General features: G+C 46.5%; 1 protein-coding gene across 4 annotated transcripts in view; it reads right to left on the reverse strand.

Annotated features, from left to right (window-relative positions):
* Window positions 1–15,806, reverse strand: part of LOC129841361 (teneurin-3-like) — a 527,857-nt gene that overhangs the window by 35,374 nt on the left and 476,677 nt on the right. The window lies entirely within an intron of this gene.

The following is a 15,806-nucleotide window of genomic DNA, read 5'->3' on the forward strand; positions in this document are numbered from 1 at the left end:
GACTAACAAACAAAAAAACAAACAACACAAAATGAAACTATGGCAACAGAACATACAGGTTTTGCTAGTAGAAATCATACTGACATAGAAAGTGATCATGGGACATTGTGACAGTTGGTTTGCCTGAGTGAATACTTGGTTTGTCAGTCAATAACCGTGTCATCATTGCATCTGTGTTCACTAGATTGTGTATCTTCCTCTGGCATACATAACAACTTGGAGACCGTGGCCATTTGACTAGCTAGTCATGGTTATCACACATTTCCAACTTGAGTTCCTGCAAAATTCAGTCCACAATCACCCTCTTCCTAGACACCACACACATACAGAAATACACTGACACATTCATACAAAGCCAACTGGTTTCCAAGGATGTGTTAAGTGCGTATCGAGTTCACACACACACACACACACACACACACACACACACACACACACACACACACACACACACACACACACACACAGTGCATCTTGGTTTGAAAGGTAATGATAACATGTTATTTTTCTCTGACTCTCCACACACAATACCTTCATCACAGATACAGAGTAGCAATGGCTGCACACCGCAGAGACAACAACACCGCAGAGACAACAACACTGCAGAGACAACAACACTGCAGAGACAACAACACTGCAGAGACAACAACACCGCAGAGACAACAACACCGCAGAGACAACAACACTGCAGAGACAACAACACTGCAGAGACAACAACACTGCAGAGACAACAACACCGCAGAGACAACAACACTGCAGAGAAAACAACACCGCAGAGAAAACAACACCGCAGAGACAACAACACCGCAGAGACAACAACACCGCAGAGACAACAACACCGCAGAGACAACAACACTGCAGAGACAACAACACTGCAGAGACAACAACACCGCAGAGACAACAACACCGCAGAGACAACAACACCGCAGAGACAACAACACCGCAGAGACAACAACACCGCAGAGACAACAACACCGCAGAGACAACAACACTGCAGAGACAACAACACTGCAGAGACAACAACACCGCAGAGACAACAACACCGCAGAGACAACAACACCGCAGAGACAACAACACCGCAGAGACAACAACACTGCAGAGACAACAACACTGCAGAGACAACAACACCGCAGAGACAACAACACCGCAGAGACAACAACACGGCAGAGACAACACCGCAGAGACAACAACACCGCAGAGACAACAACACCGCAGAGACAACAACACCGCAGAGACAACAACACCGCAGAGACAACAACACTGCAGAGACAACAACACTGCAGAGACAACAACACTGCAGAGACAACAACACTGCAGAGACAACAACACTGCAGAGACAACACCGCAGAGACAACAACACTGCAGAGACAACAACACTGCAGAGACAACAACACCGCAGAGAAAACGACACTGCAGAGACAACAACACTGCAGAGACAACTACACTGCAGAGACACCAACACTGCAGAGACAACACTGCAGAGACAACAACACCGCAGAGACAACAACACCGCAGAGACAACAACACCGCAGAGACAACAACACCGCAGAGACAACAACACCGCAGAGACAACAACACTGCAGAGACAACAACACTGCAGAGACAACAACACCGCAGAGACAACACTGCAGAGACAACAACACTGCAGAGACAACAACACCGCAGAGACAACAACACCGCAGAGACAACAACACCGCAGAGACAACAACACTGCAGAGACAACAACACTGCAGAGACAACAACACCGCAGAGACAACAACACCGCAGAGACAACAACACCGCAGAGACAACAACACCGCAGAGACAACAACACCGCAGAGACAACAACACCGCAGAGACAACAACACCGCAGAGACAACAACACCGCAGAGACAACAACACCGCAGAGACAACAACACCGCAGAGACAACAACACCGCAGAGACAACAACACCGCAGAGAAAACGACACTGCAGAGACAAAACCGCAGAGACAACAACACCGCAGAGACAACAACACTGCAGAGACAACAACACCGTAGAGACAACAACACCGCAGAGACAACAACACTGCAGAGACAACAACACCGCAGAGAAAACAACACCGCAGAGACAACAACACTGCAGAGACAACAACACTGCAGAGACAACAACACTGCAGAGACAACAACACTGCAGAGACAACAACACCGCAGAGACAACAACACCGCAGAGACAACAACACTGCAGAGACAACAACACCGCAGAGACAACAACACCGCAGAGACAACAACACCGCAGAGACAACAACACCGCAGAGACAACAACACCGCAGAGACAACAACACCGCAGAGACAACAACACCGCAGAGACAACAACACTGCAGAGACAACAACACCGCAGAGACAACAACACCGCAGAGACAACAACACCGCAGAGACAACAACACCGCAGAGACAACAACACCGCAGAGACAACAACACCGCAGAGACAACAACACCGCAGAGACAACAACACCGCAGAGACAACAACACCGCAGAGACAACAACACCGCAGAGACAACAACACCGCAGAGAAAACGACACTGCAGAGACAACACCGCAGAGACAACAACACCGCAGAGACAACAACACTGCAGAGACAACAACACCGTAGAGACAACAACACCGCAGAGACAACAACACTGCAGAGACAACAACACCGCAGAGAAAACAACACCGCAGAGACAACAACACCGCAGAGACAACAACACTGCAGAGACAACAACACTGCAGAGACAACAACACTGCAGAGACAACAACACTGCAGAGACAACAACACCGCAGAGACAACAACACTGCAGAGACAACAACACCGCAGAGACAACAACACTGCAGAGACAACAACACCGCAGAGACAACAACACTGCAGAGACAACAACACCGCAGAGACAACAACACCGCAGAGACAACAACACCGCAGAGACAACAACACCGCAGAGACAACAACACCGCAGAGACAACAACACCGCAGAGACAACAACACCGCAGAGACAACAACACCGCAGAGACAACAACACTGCAGAGACAACAACACTGCAGAGACAACAACACTGCAGAGACAACAACACTGCAGAGACAACAACACCGCAGAGACAACAACACCGCAGAGACAACAACACTGCAGAGACAACAACACCGCAGAGACAACAACACCGCAGAGACAACAACACTGCAGAGACAACAACACCGCAGAGACAACAACACTGCAGAGACAACAACACTGCAGAGACAACAACACTGCAGAGACAACAACACCACAGAGAAAACACTGCAGAGACAACAACACTGCAGAGACAACAACACCGCAGAGACAACAACACTGCAGAGACAACAACACCGCAGAGAAAACGACACTGCAGAGACAACAACACTGCAGAGACACTCCTGGAGTGCGCCCCAAATGGCATTCTATTGTCATTTATAGTGCACTACTTTAGATCAGTCTCTAAGGCTGTTATTAGCAGATCACACAGGAAAGAGCACCCACCCCTCTTTTGTAACTCGGCCCTAAAGCCCAATTTCCTGCAGCGATTGTTGTGGGGAGACCGTCTGAAATGGGGAGGACAATATCCTGCAGCGATTGTTGTGGGGAGACCGTCTGAAATGGGGGAGGACAATTTCCGATTTTTCCGGGAGGAGGGAGAGGCAGGCTTCTGAAGAAATGACTGAGTCGCCAGAAAGACGGAGACGGGATTCTTTAATCAAAACGCTGACGGCCTTCTGAGCTTTATCTTATGGTCAACTAGCCCAGAATGATGAAGACATACTACATTCTACAACCGTCTCATATGGAAATGTATTACCATGTTTCACATCTACGCTACCGGGCCGCTTGCTGCTGGGCTTTTTCAACTTACAAGATTGAGAAACCGAGATAGTCGCCTCGTACGTACAGTAGGACTTTCACCGCGGTCTACTTGATGGCAGCGCCAGGCCACATCCACATCAGCTGTATTCTCATAGAGTCATCAAGACATAACAGGCTATATACCCTCCAGGCAGGATAACAGGCGACGATGGGGAAGTGTGTGTGTGTGTGTGTGGGTGTGTGTGTGTGTGTGTGTGTGTGTGTGTGTGTGTGTGTGTGTGTGGGTGTGTGTGTGTGTGTGTGTGTGTGTGTGTGTGTGTGTGTGTGTGTGTGTGTGTGTGTGTGTGTGTGTGTGTGTGTGTGTGTGTGTGTAGGCTGTGATAAGGAAGTGTGGCAGTAAATACATAACAGCTCACTTAGTTGTGACAGATAACTCCATCAAGGATTTAGCGGTCCCAATTCACTGAACCCACAGCTATACGCATCTCAAATATTGCTGTCTGTTTACAGCACTTAAACCCTCCATCCATCCATCTTATAGCAGCCATATATACACAAACATACAAATACACTACATCTATGGCAGAAAGTCAGAAAATACAAAATAGGTTATACATTCATTATTTAACAGAGTGTGTGTGTGTGTGTGTGTGTGGCCTGTCAGCGTGCTCTGTTCAAGTGTGTGTGTGTGTGCACTGCCCTACTTTGACTCCAGAGAGTTCTCACTGTGTAGTCCATACTGTGTTAAGTGTCCCTGAAGTCATGTAATTATTTTCTCTTGCTCCTGTTCCCATCATGCCCTCCTCTCTCCACACAAATCTCCAACAGTCAGAGGGGAAAAGGACAGGAACGGGAAAAAACAAGCGTACTACTTTTAATTCATCAGACGTTTCTTTCCGTCTGTATTTGTGAGTGGCCAGCGTGTATTGCTTGCACTCTGGGGTGTTAGGCTGGGTTTCTGTATAAGCACTTAGTGACAACTGCTGATGTTAAAAGGGCTTTATAGATGAATGTGATTGATTGATGGAGGGCTACTGTGTTACATACAGCTGATGGGAGAAACATAATTAGAAGCAGAGAAGTCGTGTGGGTTCTATCTCTGTTCCATACTGCTCAGCCCTGTATCAGTTCTATCTCTGTTCCATACTGCTCAGCCCTGTATCAGTTCTATCTCTGTTCTATACTGCTCAGCCCTGTATCAGTTCTATCTCTGTTCCATACTGCTCAGCCCTGTATCAGTTCTATCTCTGTTCCATACTGCTCAGCCCTGTATCAGTTCTATCTCTGTTCTATACTGCTCAGCCCTGTATCAGTTCTATCTCTGTTCCATACTGCTCAGCCCTGTATCAGTTCTATCTCTGTTCTATACTGCTCAGCCCTGTATCAGTTCTATCTCTGTTCTATACTGCTCAGCCCTGTATCAGTTCTATCTCTGTTCCATACTGCTCAGCCCTGTATAAGTTCTATCTCTGTTCTATACTGCTCAGCCCTGTATCAGTTCTATCTCTGTTCTATACTGCTCAGCCCTGTATCAGTTCTATCTCTGTTCCATACTGCTCAGCCCTGTATCAGCTCTATCTCTGTTCCATACTGCTCAGCCCTGTATCAGTTCTATCTCTGTTCTATACTGCTCAGCCTGTATCAGTTCTATCTCTGTTCTATACTGCTCAGCCCTGTATCAGTCCTATCTCTGTTCCATACTGCTCAGCCCTGTATCAGTTATATCTCTGTTCCATACTGCTCAGCCCTGTATCAGTTATATCTCTGTTCTATACTGCTCAGCCCTGTATCAGTTCTATCTCCGTTCTATACTGCTCAGCCCTGTATCAGTTCTATCTCTGTTCTATACTGCTCAGCCCTGTATCAGTTCTATCTCTGTTCTATACTGCTCAGCCCTGTATCAGTTCTATCTCTGTTCCATACTGCTCAGCCCTGTATCAGTTATATCTCTGTTCCATACTGCTCAGCCCTGTATCAGTTCTATCTCTGTTCTATACTGCTCAGCCCTGTATCAGTTCTATCTCTGTTCTATACTGCTCAGCCCTGTATCAGTTCTATCTCTGTTCCATACTGCTCAGCCCTGTATCAGTTCTATCTCTGTTCTATACTGCTCAGCCCTGTATCAGTTATATCTCTGTTCTATACTGCTCAGCCCTGTATCAGTTCTATCTCTGTTCTATACTGCTCAGCCCTGTATCAGTTCTATCTCTGTTCCATACTGCTCAGCCCTGTATCAGTTATATCTCTGTTCCATACTGCTCAGCCCTGTATCAGTTCTATCTCTGTTCTATACTGCTCAGCCCTGTATCAGTTCTATCTCTGTTCTATACTGCTCAGCCCTGTATCAGTTCTATCTCTGTTCTATACTGCTCAGCCCTGTATCAGCTCTATCTCTGTTCTATACTGCTCAGCCCTGTATCAGTTCTATCTCTGTTCTATACTGCTCAGCCCTGTATCAGTTCTATCTCTGTTCTATACTGCTCAGCCCTGTATCAGTTCTATCTCTGTTCTATACTGCTCATCCCTGTATCAGTTCTATCTCTGTTCCATACTGCTCAGCCCTGTATCAGTTCTATCTCTGTTCTATACTGCTCAGCCCTGTATCAGTTATATCTCTGTTCTATACTGCTCAGCCCTGTATCAGTTCTATCTCTGTTCTATACTGCTCAGCCCTGTATCAGTTATATGTCTGTTCCATACTACTCAGCCCTGTATCAGTTCTATCTCTGTTCTATACTGTTCAGCCCTGTATCAGTTCTATCTCTGTTCTATACTGCTCAGCCCTGTATCAGTTCTATCTCTCTTCTATACTGCTCAGCCCTGTATCAGTTCTATCTCTGTTCTATACTGCTCAGACCTGTATCAGTTCTATCTCTGTTCTATACTGCTCAGCCCTGTATCAGTTCTATCTCTGTTCTATACTGCTCAGCCCTGTATCAGTTCTATCTCTGTTCTATACTGCTCAGCCCTGTATCAGTTCTATCTCTGTTCTATACAGCTCAGCCCTGTATCAGTTCTATCTCTGTTCTATACTGCTCAGCCCTGTATCAGTTCTATCTCTGTTCCATACTGCTCAGCCCTGTATCAGTTCTATCTCTGTTCTATACTGCTCAGCCCTGTATCAGTTATATCTCTGTTCTATACTGCTCAGCCCTGTATCAGTTCTATCTCTGTTCTATACTGCTCAGCCCTGTATCAGTTCTATCTCTGTTCCATACTGCTCAGCCCTGTATCAGTTATTGTAACGGTCCTGACCTGTTTTATGTTGTTTTGTATGTGTTTTACGTCAGGGCATGTGTTTTGGGTGGGCAGTCTATGTTATCTGTTTCTATGTTGGTTTTGGGTTGCCTGGTATGGCTCTTGATTAGAGGCAGGTGGTTTGCGTTTTCCTCTAATTAAGAGTCATATTTAGGTAGGGCGTTCTCACTGTTTGTTTGTGGGTGATTGTCTTCCGTGTCTGTATGTTATTTCGTACCACACGGGACTGTTTCGGTTTATGTAGTCTGTTTCCATTTCGTGCGTTCTTCGTGTCAATGTAAGTTCTCATGTTTAGGTCAGTCTACGTCGTTTGTTATTTTGTATCATTTCAAGTGTAGTTCGTGTTCGTTTTTCGTCTTGTTTAATAAATATGTATTCAAACTTCGCTGCGCCTTGGTTCCCTCAATACTCCTCCTTTTCCGAAGATGGAGAGGAGGAGGATCGCCGTTACAGAATCACCCACCAAACCAGAGCCAAGCAGCGGAGTCAACGGAGAAAGGGACAGGAAAAGAAGGAGCAATGGACATGGGACGATATATTGGACGGAAAGGGTTGCTACACATGGGAGGAGATCCTGGCTGGTAGGGATCGCCTCCCATGGGAACAGCTGGAGGCACTGAGGAGAGCAGAGGCTACCGGAGAGAGGAACCGGAGCTATGAGGGAACGCGTCTGGCACGGAAGCCAAAAAAGCCCGTAAGTAACTCCCAAAAATTTCTTGGGGGGAGGCTAGGAGGTAGTGGGCCAAGGGCAGGTAGGAGACCTGCGCCCACTTCCCAGGCTTACCGTGGAGAGCGGGAGTACGGGCAGGCGCCGTGTTACGCAGTAGAGCGCACGGTGTCTCCTGTACGAGTGCATAGCCCAGTGCGGGTTATTCCACCTCCCCGCACTGGTAGTGCTAGATTGGGTATTGAGCCAGGTGTCATGAGGCCGGCTCAACGCGTCTGGTCTCCAGTGCGTCTCCTCGGGCCGGCATACATGGCACCTGCCTTACGCATGGTTTCCCCGGTTCGCCTACATAGCCCGGTGCGGGTTATTCCACCTCCCCGCACTGGTCGGGCAACCGGGAGTATTCAACCAGGTAAGGTTGGGCAGGCTCAATGCTCAAGAGTGCCAGTACGCCTCCACGGTCCGGTATTTCCGGCGCCACCTCCCCGCCCCAGCCTAGTACCTACAGTGTCTACACTACGCACTAGGCTACCAGTGCGTATCCTGAGCCCTGTTCCTCCTCCACGCACTCTCCCTGTAGTGCGTGTATCTAGCCCGGTGCCTCCAGTTCCGGCACCACGCACTAAGCCACCTGTGCGTCTCCAGAGCCATAAACACACTGTATCTTCTCCCCCTACTAATCCTGATGTGCTTGTCCTCAGCCCGGTGTCACCAGTGCCGGTACCTCGCATCAGGTATAGAGTGGGCTTTGAGAATGCAGTGTGCCCTGTCCCTGCTCCCCGCACTAGTAGGAAGGTGCTTATCCTTAGCCCGGTGCCTCCAGTTTCGGCACCACGCACCAGGTCTACAGTGCGCCGTATCCGGCCAGAGCCATCCGTCTCCCCAGCGCCATCTGAGCCATCCGTCTCCCCAGCGCCATCTGAGCCATCCGTCTCCCTAGCGCCATCTGAGCCATCCGTCTCCCCAGCGCCGTCTGAGCCATCCGTCTGCCATGAGCCTGCAAAGCCGCCCGTCTGTCATGAGCCTGCAAAGCCGCCCGTCTGCCATGAGCCTACAGAGCCGTCCGCCAGACAGGAGCCGCTAGAGCCGTCCGCCAGACAGGAGCCGCTAGAGCCGTCCGCCAGACAGGAGCCGCTAGAGCCGTCCGCCAGACAGGAGCCGCTAGAGCCGTCCGCCAGACAGGAGCCGCTAGAGCCGTCCGCCAGACAGGAGCCGCTAGAGCCGTCCGCCAGACAGGATCTGCCAGAGCCGCCAACCAGACAGGATCTGCCAGAGCCGCCAACCAGACAGGATCTGCCAGAGCCGCCAACCAGACAGGATCTGCCAGAGCCGCCAACCAGACAGGATCTGCCAGAGCCGCCAACCAGACAGGATCTGCCAGAGCCGCCAACCAGACTGGATCTGCCAGAGCCGCCAACCAGACTGGATCTGCCAGAGCCGCCAGCGAGCCATGAGCAGCCAGAGCCGTCAGAGAGCCATGAGCGTCGAGAGCCGTCAGCCTGCCATGAGCGTCGAGAGCCGTCAGTCTGCCATGAGCGTCGAGAGCCGTCAGCCTGCATAGACCTGCCAGAGTCCCTCAGCCAGGATCTGCCAGAGTTTATCAGCCGGGACCTGCCCCTTGTCCCGGTGTTGCCCCTTGTCCCGGTGTTGCCCCTTGTCCCGGTGCTGCCCCTTGTCCCGGTGCTGCCCCTTGTCCCGGTGCTGCCCCTTGTCCCGGTGCTGCCCCTTGTCCCGGTGCTGCCCCTTGTCCCGGTGCTGCCCCTTGTCCCGGTGCTGCCCCTTGTCCCGGTGCTGCCCCTTGTCCCGGTGCTGCCCCTTGTCCCGGTGCTGCCCCTTGTCCCGGTGCTGCCCCTTGTCCCGGTGCTGCCCCTTGTCTCGGTGCTGCCCCTTGTCCCGGTGCTGCCCCTTGTCCCGGTGCTGCCCCTTGTCCCGGTGCTGCCCCTTGTCCCGGTGCTGCCCCTTCTCCTGGTGCTGGCCGTTTATTTAGGGGATGTGAGTTTTAGGGTGGTCATTGGGAGGGGTAGACAGAAGCGTTGGGTGACTATGGTGGTGTGGGGACAGCGTCCAGAGCCGGAGCCACCACCGTGGTCAACTGCCCACCCAGACCCTCCCCTGGACTTTGTGCTGGTGCGCCTGGCGTTCGCACCTTGAGGGGGGGGTTCTGTAACGGTCCTGACCTGTTTTATGTTGTTTTGTATGTGTTTTAGGTCAGGGCATGTGTTTTGGGTGGGCAGTCTATGTTATCTGTTTCTATGTTGGTTTTGGGTTGCCTGGTATGGCTCTTGATTAGAGGCAGGTGGTTTGCGTTTTCCTCTAATTAAGAGTCATATTTAGGTAGGGCGTTCTCACTGTTTGTTTGTGGGTGATTGTCTTCCGTGTCTGTATGTTATTTCGTACCACACGGGACTGTTTCGGTTTATGTAGTCTGCTTCCATTTCGTGCGTTCTTCGTGTCAATGTAAGTTCTCATGTTTAGGTCAGTCTACGTCGTTTGTTATTTTGTATCATTTCAAGTGTAGTTCGTGTTCGTTTTTCGTCTTGTTTAATAAATATGTATTCAAACTTCGCTGCGCCTTGGTTCCCTCAATACTCCTCCTTTTCCGAAGATGGAGAGGAGGAGGATCGCCGTTACAGTTATATCTCTGTTCCATACTGCTCAGCCCTGTATCAGTTCTATCTCTGTTCTATACTGCTCAGCCCTGTATCAGTTCTATCTCTGTTCTATACTGCTCAGCCCTGTATCAGTTCTATCTCTGTTCCATACTGCTCAGCCCTGTATCAGTTCTATCTCTGTTCTATACTGCTCAGCCCTGTATCAGTTCTATCTCTGTTCTATACTGCTCAGCCCTGTATCAGTCCTATCTCTGTTCCATACTGCTCAGCCCTGTATCAGTTATATCTCTGTTCCATACTGCTCAGCCCTGTATCAGTTATATCTCTGTTCTATACTGCTCAGCCCTGTATCAGTTCTATCTCCGTTCTATACTGCTCAGCCCTGTATCAGTTCTATCTCTGTTCCATACTGCTCAGCCATGTATCAGTTATATCTCTGTTCTATGCTGCTCAGCCCTGTATCAGTTATATCTCTGTTCCATACTGCTCAGCCCTGTATCAGTTATATCTCTGTTCCATACTGCTCAGCCCTGTATCAGTTATATCTGTTCTATACTGCTCAGCCCTGTATCAGTTCTATCTATGTTCTATACTGCTCAGCCCTGTATCAGTTGTATCTCTGTTCTATACTGCTCAGCCCTGTATCAGTTCTATCTCTGTTCTATACTGCTCAGCCCTGTATCAGTTCTATCTCTGTTCTATACTGCTCAGCCCTGTATCAGTTATATCTCTGTTCTATGCTGCTTAGCCCTGTATCAGTTATATCTCTGTTCTATACTGCTCAGCCCTGTATCAGTTCTATCTCTGTTCTATACTGCTCAGCCCTGTATCAGTTATATCTCTGTTCTATGCTGCTCAGCCCTGTATCAGTTATATCTCTGTTCCATACTGCTCAGCCCTGTATCAGTTATATCTGTTCTATACTGCTCAGCCCTGTATCAGTTCTATCTATGTTCTATACTGCTCAGCCCTGTATCAGTTATATCTGTTCTATACTGCTCAGCCCTGTATCAGTTCTATCTATGTTCTATACTGCTCAGCCCTGTATCAGTTATATCTGTTCTATACTGCTCAGCCCTGTATCAGTCCTATCTCTGTTCCATACTGCTCAGCCCTGTATCAGTTATATCTCTGTTCCATACTGCTCAGCCCTGTATCAGTTATATCTCTGTTCTATACTGCTCAGCCCTGTATCAGTTCTATCTCCGTTCTATACTGCTCAGCCCTGTATCAGTTCTATCTCTGTTCCATACTGCTCAGCCATGTATCAGTTATATCTCTGTTCTATGCTGCTCAGCCCTGTATCAGTTATATCTCTGTTCCATACTGCTCAGCCCTGTATCAGTTATATCTCTGTTCCATACTGCTCAGCCCTGTATCAGTTATATCTGTTCTATACTGCTCAGCCCTGTATCAGTTCTATCTATGTTCTATACTGCTCAGCCCTGTATCAGTTGTATCTCTGTTCTATACTGCTCAGCCCTGTATCAGTTCTATCTCTGTTCTATACTGCTCAGCCCTGTATCAGTTCTATCTCTGTTCTATACTGCTCAGCCCTGTATCAGTTATATCTCTGTTCTATGCTGCTTAGCCCTGTATCAGTTATATCTCTGTTCTATACTGCTCAGCCCTGTATCAGTTCTATCTCTGTTCTATACTGCTCAGCCCTGTATCAGTTATATCTCTGTTCTATGCTGCTCAGCCCTGTATCAGTTATATCTCTGTTCCATACTGCTCAGCCCTGTATCAGTTATATCTGTTCTATACTGCTCAGCCCTGTATCAGTTCTATCTATGTTCTATACTGCTCAGCCCTGTATCAGTTATATCTGTTCTATACTGCTCAGCCCTGTATCAGTTCTATCTATGTTCTATACTGCTCAGCCCTGTATCAGTTATATCTGTTCTATACTGCTCAGCCCTGTATCAGTTCTATCTATGTTCTATACTGCTCAGCCCTGTATCAGTTCTATCTATGTTCTATACTGCTCAGCCCTGTATCAGTTCTATCTATGTTCTATACTGCTCAGCCCTGTATCAGTTCTATCTATGTTCTATACTGCTCAGCCCTGTATCAGTTCTATCTATGTTCTATACTGCTCAGCCCTGTATCAGTTCTATCTATGTTCTATACTGCTCAGCCCTGTATCAGTTCTATCTATGTTCTATACTGCTCAGCCCTGTATCAGTTCTATCTATGTTCTATACTGCTCAGCCCTGTATCAGTTCTATCTATGTTCTATACTGCTCAGCCCTGTATCAGTTCTATCTATGTTCTATACTGCTCAGCCCTGTATCAGTTCTATCTATGTTCTATACTGCTCAGCCCTGTATCAGTTCTATCTATGTTCTATACTGCTCAGCCCTGTATCAGTTCTATCTATGTTCTATACTGCTCAGCCCTGTATCAGTTCTATCTATGTTCTACACTGCTCAGCCCTGTATCAGTTCTATCTATGTTCTATACTGCTCAGCCCTGTATCAGTTCTATCTCTGTTCTATACTGCTCAGCCCTGTATCAGTTCTATCTATGTTCCATACTGCTCAGCCCTGTATCAGTTATATCTGTTCTATACTGCTCAGCCCTGTATCAGTTCTATCTATGTTCTATACTGCTCAGCCCTGTATCAGTTCTATCTCTGTTCCATACTGCTCAGCCCTGTATCAGTTATATAAAATGTGACATTTTATTTTACAAAAGTAGATATTAAAAACTGTAGCTGGTACCTTGCCTTAGGTGATATGTCCCCTCTTCTTCCATATTACACCAACCACTTTAATAATGAGGACAGTCAATTGTGAGAGGAAGCTGAGCGTGTGTGTGTGTATCGCCTGTGGTCAATGTCTCTCTTGATGCTCCTGAACAATCACTCTTAATTAAGAGGAAAGTACAGACAAGGCCGCAGAGAGTTAGGGAGAGAGAGTTAGGGAGAGAGAGAGAGAGAGAGAGAGAGAGAGAGAGAGAGAGAGAGAGAGAGAGAGAGAGAGAGAGAGAGAGAGAGAGAGAGAGAGAGAGAGAGAGAGAGAGAGAGAGAGAGAGAGAGATGGGGAATAGATAGACAGTATATAGACGAACAGATATAGTATGATAGAGAGAAAATTGAGAGAGACTGATAGAGATGTTAAAGGTTGTAATAGACTGATAGAGATGTTAAAGGTTGTAATAGACTGATAGAGATGTTAAAGGTTGTAATAGACTGATAGAGATGTTAAAGGTTGTAATAGACTGAGATGTTAAAGGTTGTAATAGACTGAGATGTTAAAGGTTGCAATAGACTGACAGAGATGTTAAAGGTTGCAATAGACTGACAGAGATGTTAAAGGTTGTAATAGACTGACAGAGATGTTAAAAATTGTAATAGACTGACAGAGATGTTAAAGGTTGTAATAGACTGACAGAGATGTTAAAGGTTGTATTAGACTGACAGAGATGTTAAAGGTTGTAATAGACTGATAGAGATGTTAAAGGTTGTAATAGACTGACAGAGATGTTAAAGATTGTAATAGACTGACAGAGATGTTAAAGGTTGTAATAGACTGACAGAGATGTTAAAGGTTGTAATAGACTGATAGAGATGTTAAAGGTTGTAATAGACTGATAGAGATGTTAAAGATTGTAATAGACTGACAGAGATGTTAAAGGTTGTAATAGACTGAGATGTTAAAGGTTGCAATAGACTGACAGAGATGTTAAAGGTTGCAATAGACTGACAGAGATGTTAAAAATTGTAATAGACTGACAGAGATGTTAAAAATTGTAATAGACTGACAGAGATGTTAAAGGTTGTAATAGACTGACAGAGATGTTAAAGGTTGTATTAGACTGACAGAGATGTTAAAGGTTGTAATAGACTGATAGAGATGTTAAAGGTTGTAATAGACTGACAGAGATGTTAAAGATTGTAATAGACTGACAGAGATGTTAAAGGTTGTAATAGACTGACAGAGATGTTAAAGGGTGTAATAGACTGACAGAGATGTTAAAGGGTGTAATAGACTGACAGAGATGTTAAAGGGTGTAATAGACTGACAGAGATGTTAAAGGTTGTAATAGACAGAGATGTTAAAGGTTGTAATAGACAGAGATGTTAAAGGTTGTAATAGACTGACAGAGATGTTAAAGGTTGTAATAGACTGAGATGTTAAAGGTTGCAATAGACTTACAGAGATGTTAAAGGTTGCAATAGACTGACAGAGATGTTAAAGGTTGCAATAGACTGACAGAGATGTTAAAGGTTGCAATAGACTGACAGAGATGTTAAAGATTGCAATAGACTGACAGAGATGTTAAAGGTTGTAATAGACAGAGATGTTAAAGGTTGTAATAGACAGAGATGTTAAAGGTTGTAATAGACAGAGATGTTAAAGGTTGTAATAGACTGACAGAGATGTTAAAGGTTGCAATAGACTGATAGAGATGTTAAAGGTTGTAATAGACTGATATGTTAAAGGTTGTAATAGACTGAGATGTTAAAGGTTGTAACAGACTGATAGAGATGTTAAAGGGTGTAATAGACTGATAGAGATGTTAAAGGTTGTAATAGACTGAGATGTTAAAGGTTGTAACAGACTGATAGAGATGTTAAAGGGTGTAATAGACTGATAGAGATGTTAAAGGTTGTAATAGACTGATAGAGATGTTAAAGGTTGTAATAGACTGACAGAGATGTTAAAGGTTGTAATAGACTTAGATGTTAAAGGTTGTAATAGACTGAGATGTTAAAGGTTGTAATAGACTGATAGAGATGTTAAAGGGTGTAATAGACTGATAGAGATCTTAAAGGTTGTAATAGACTGATATGTTAAAGGTTGTAATAGACTGACAGAGATGTTAAAGGTTGAAATAGACTGAGATGTTAAAGGTTGTAATAGACTGATAGAGACGTTAAAGGTTGTAATAGACTGACAGAGATGTTAAAGGTTGTAATAGACTGACAGAGATGTTAAAGGTTGTAATAGACTGAGATGTTAAAGGTTGTAATAGACGGATAGAGATGTTAAAGGTTGTAATAGACTGATAGAGATGTATATTGCATAACAAGAGTGAATCTCCGTCACTGCAGTGTGTGTGTGTGTGTGTGTGCTCTGTGTGTATGTGTGTGTGTGTCTGTCTACAGGCTTCAGTGGAGTGTTTCTTCCTGACAGTATTGGTGCCTGGCCCTACGTGGACATGCTGGGAAGGTTCACAGGTGCATGATGGGTATGATCCGCACCCTGTGGCTCCTCATGGCCTCTCTCTCGGCTGAGATAGACGCCCTGTGTGTGTCTGTGTGTCTGCCAGCATGGGTCAATGAAGAAAAGTGGAGGCAATTAATAAGTGTGGAGAGACCCAAGGAGATGGCTGTGTGTGTGTGTGTGTGTGTGTGTGTGTGTGTGTGTGTGTGTGTGTGTGTGTGTGTGTGTGTGTGTGTGTGTGTGTGTGTGTGTGTGTGTGTGTGTGTGTGTGTGTGTGAAAGAGAGACAGA

Source organism: Salvelinus fontinalis, chromosome 42 (assembly GCF_029448725.1).
Source record: "Salvelinus fontinalis isolate EN_2023a chromosome 42, ASM2944872v1, whole genome shotgun sequence".
In the NCBI taxonomy this organism is placed as follows: domain Eukaryota; kingdom Metazoa; phylum Chordata; class Actinopteri; order Salmoniformes; family Salmonidae; genus Salvelinus; species Salvelinus fontinalis.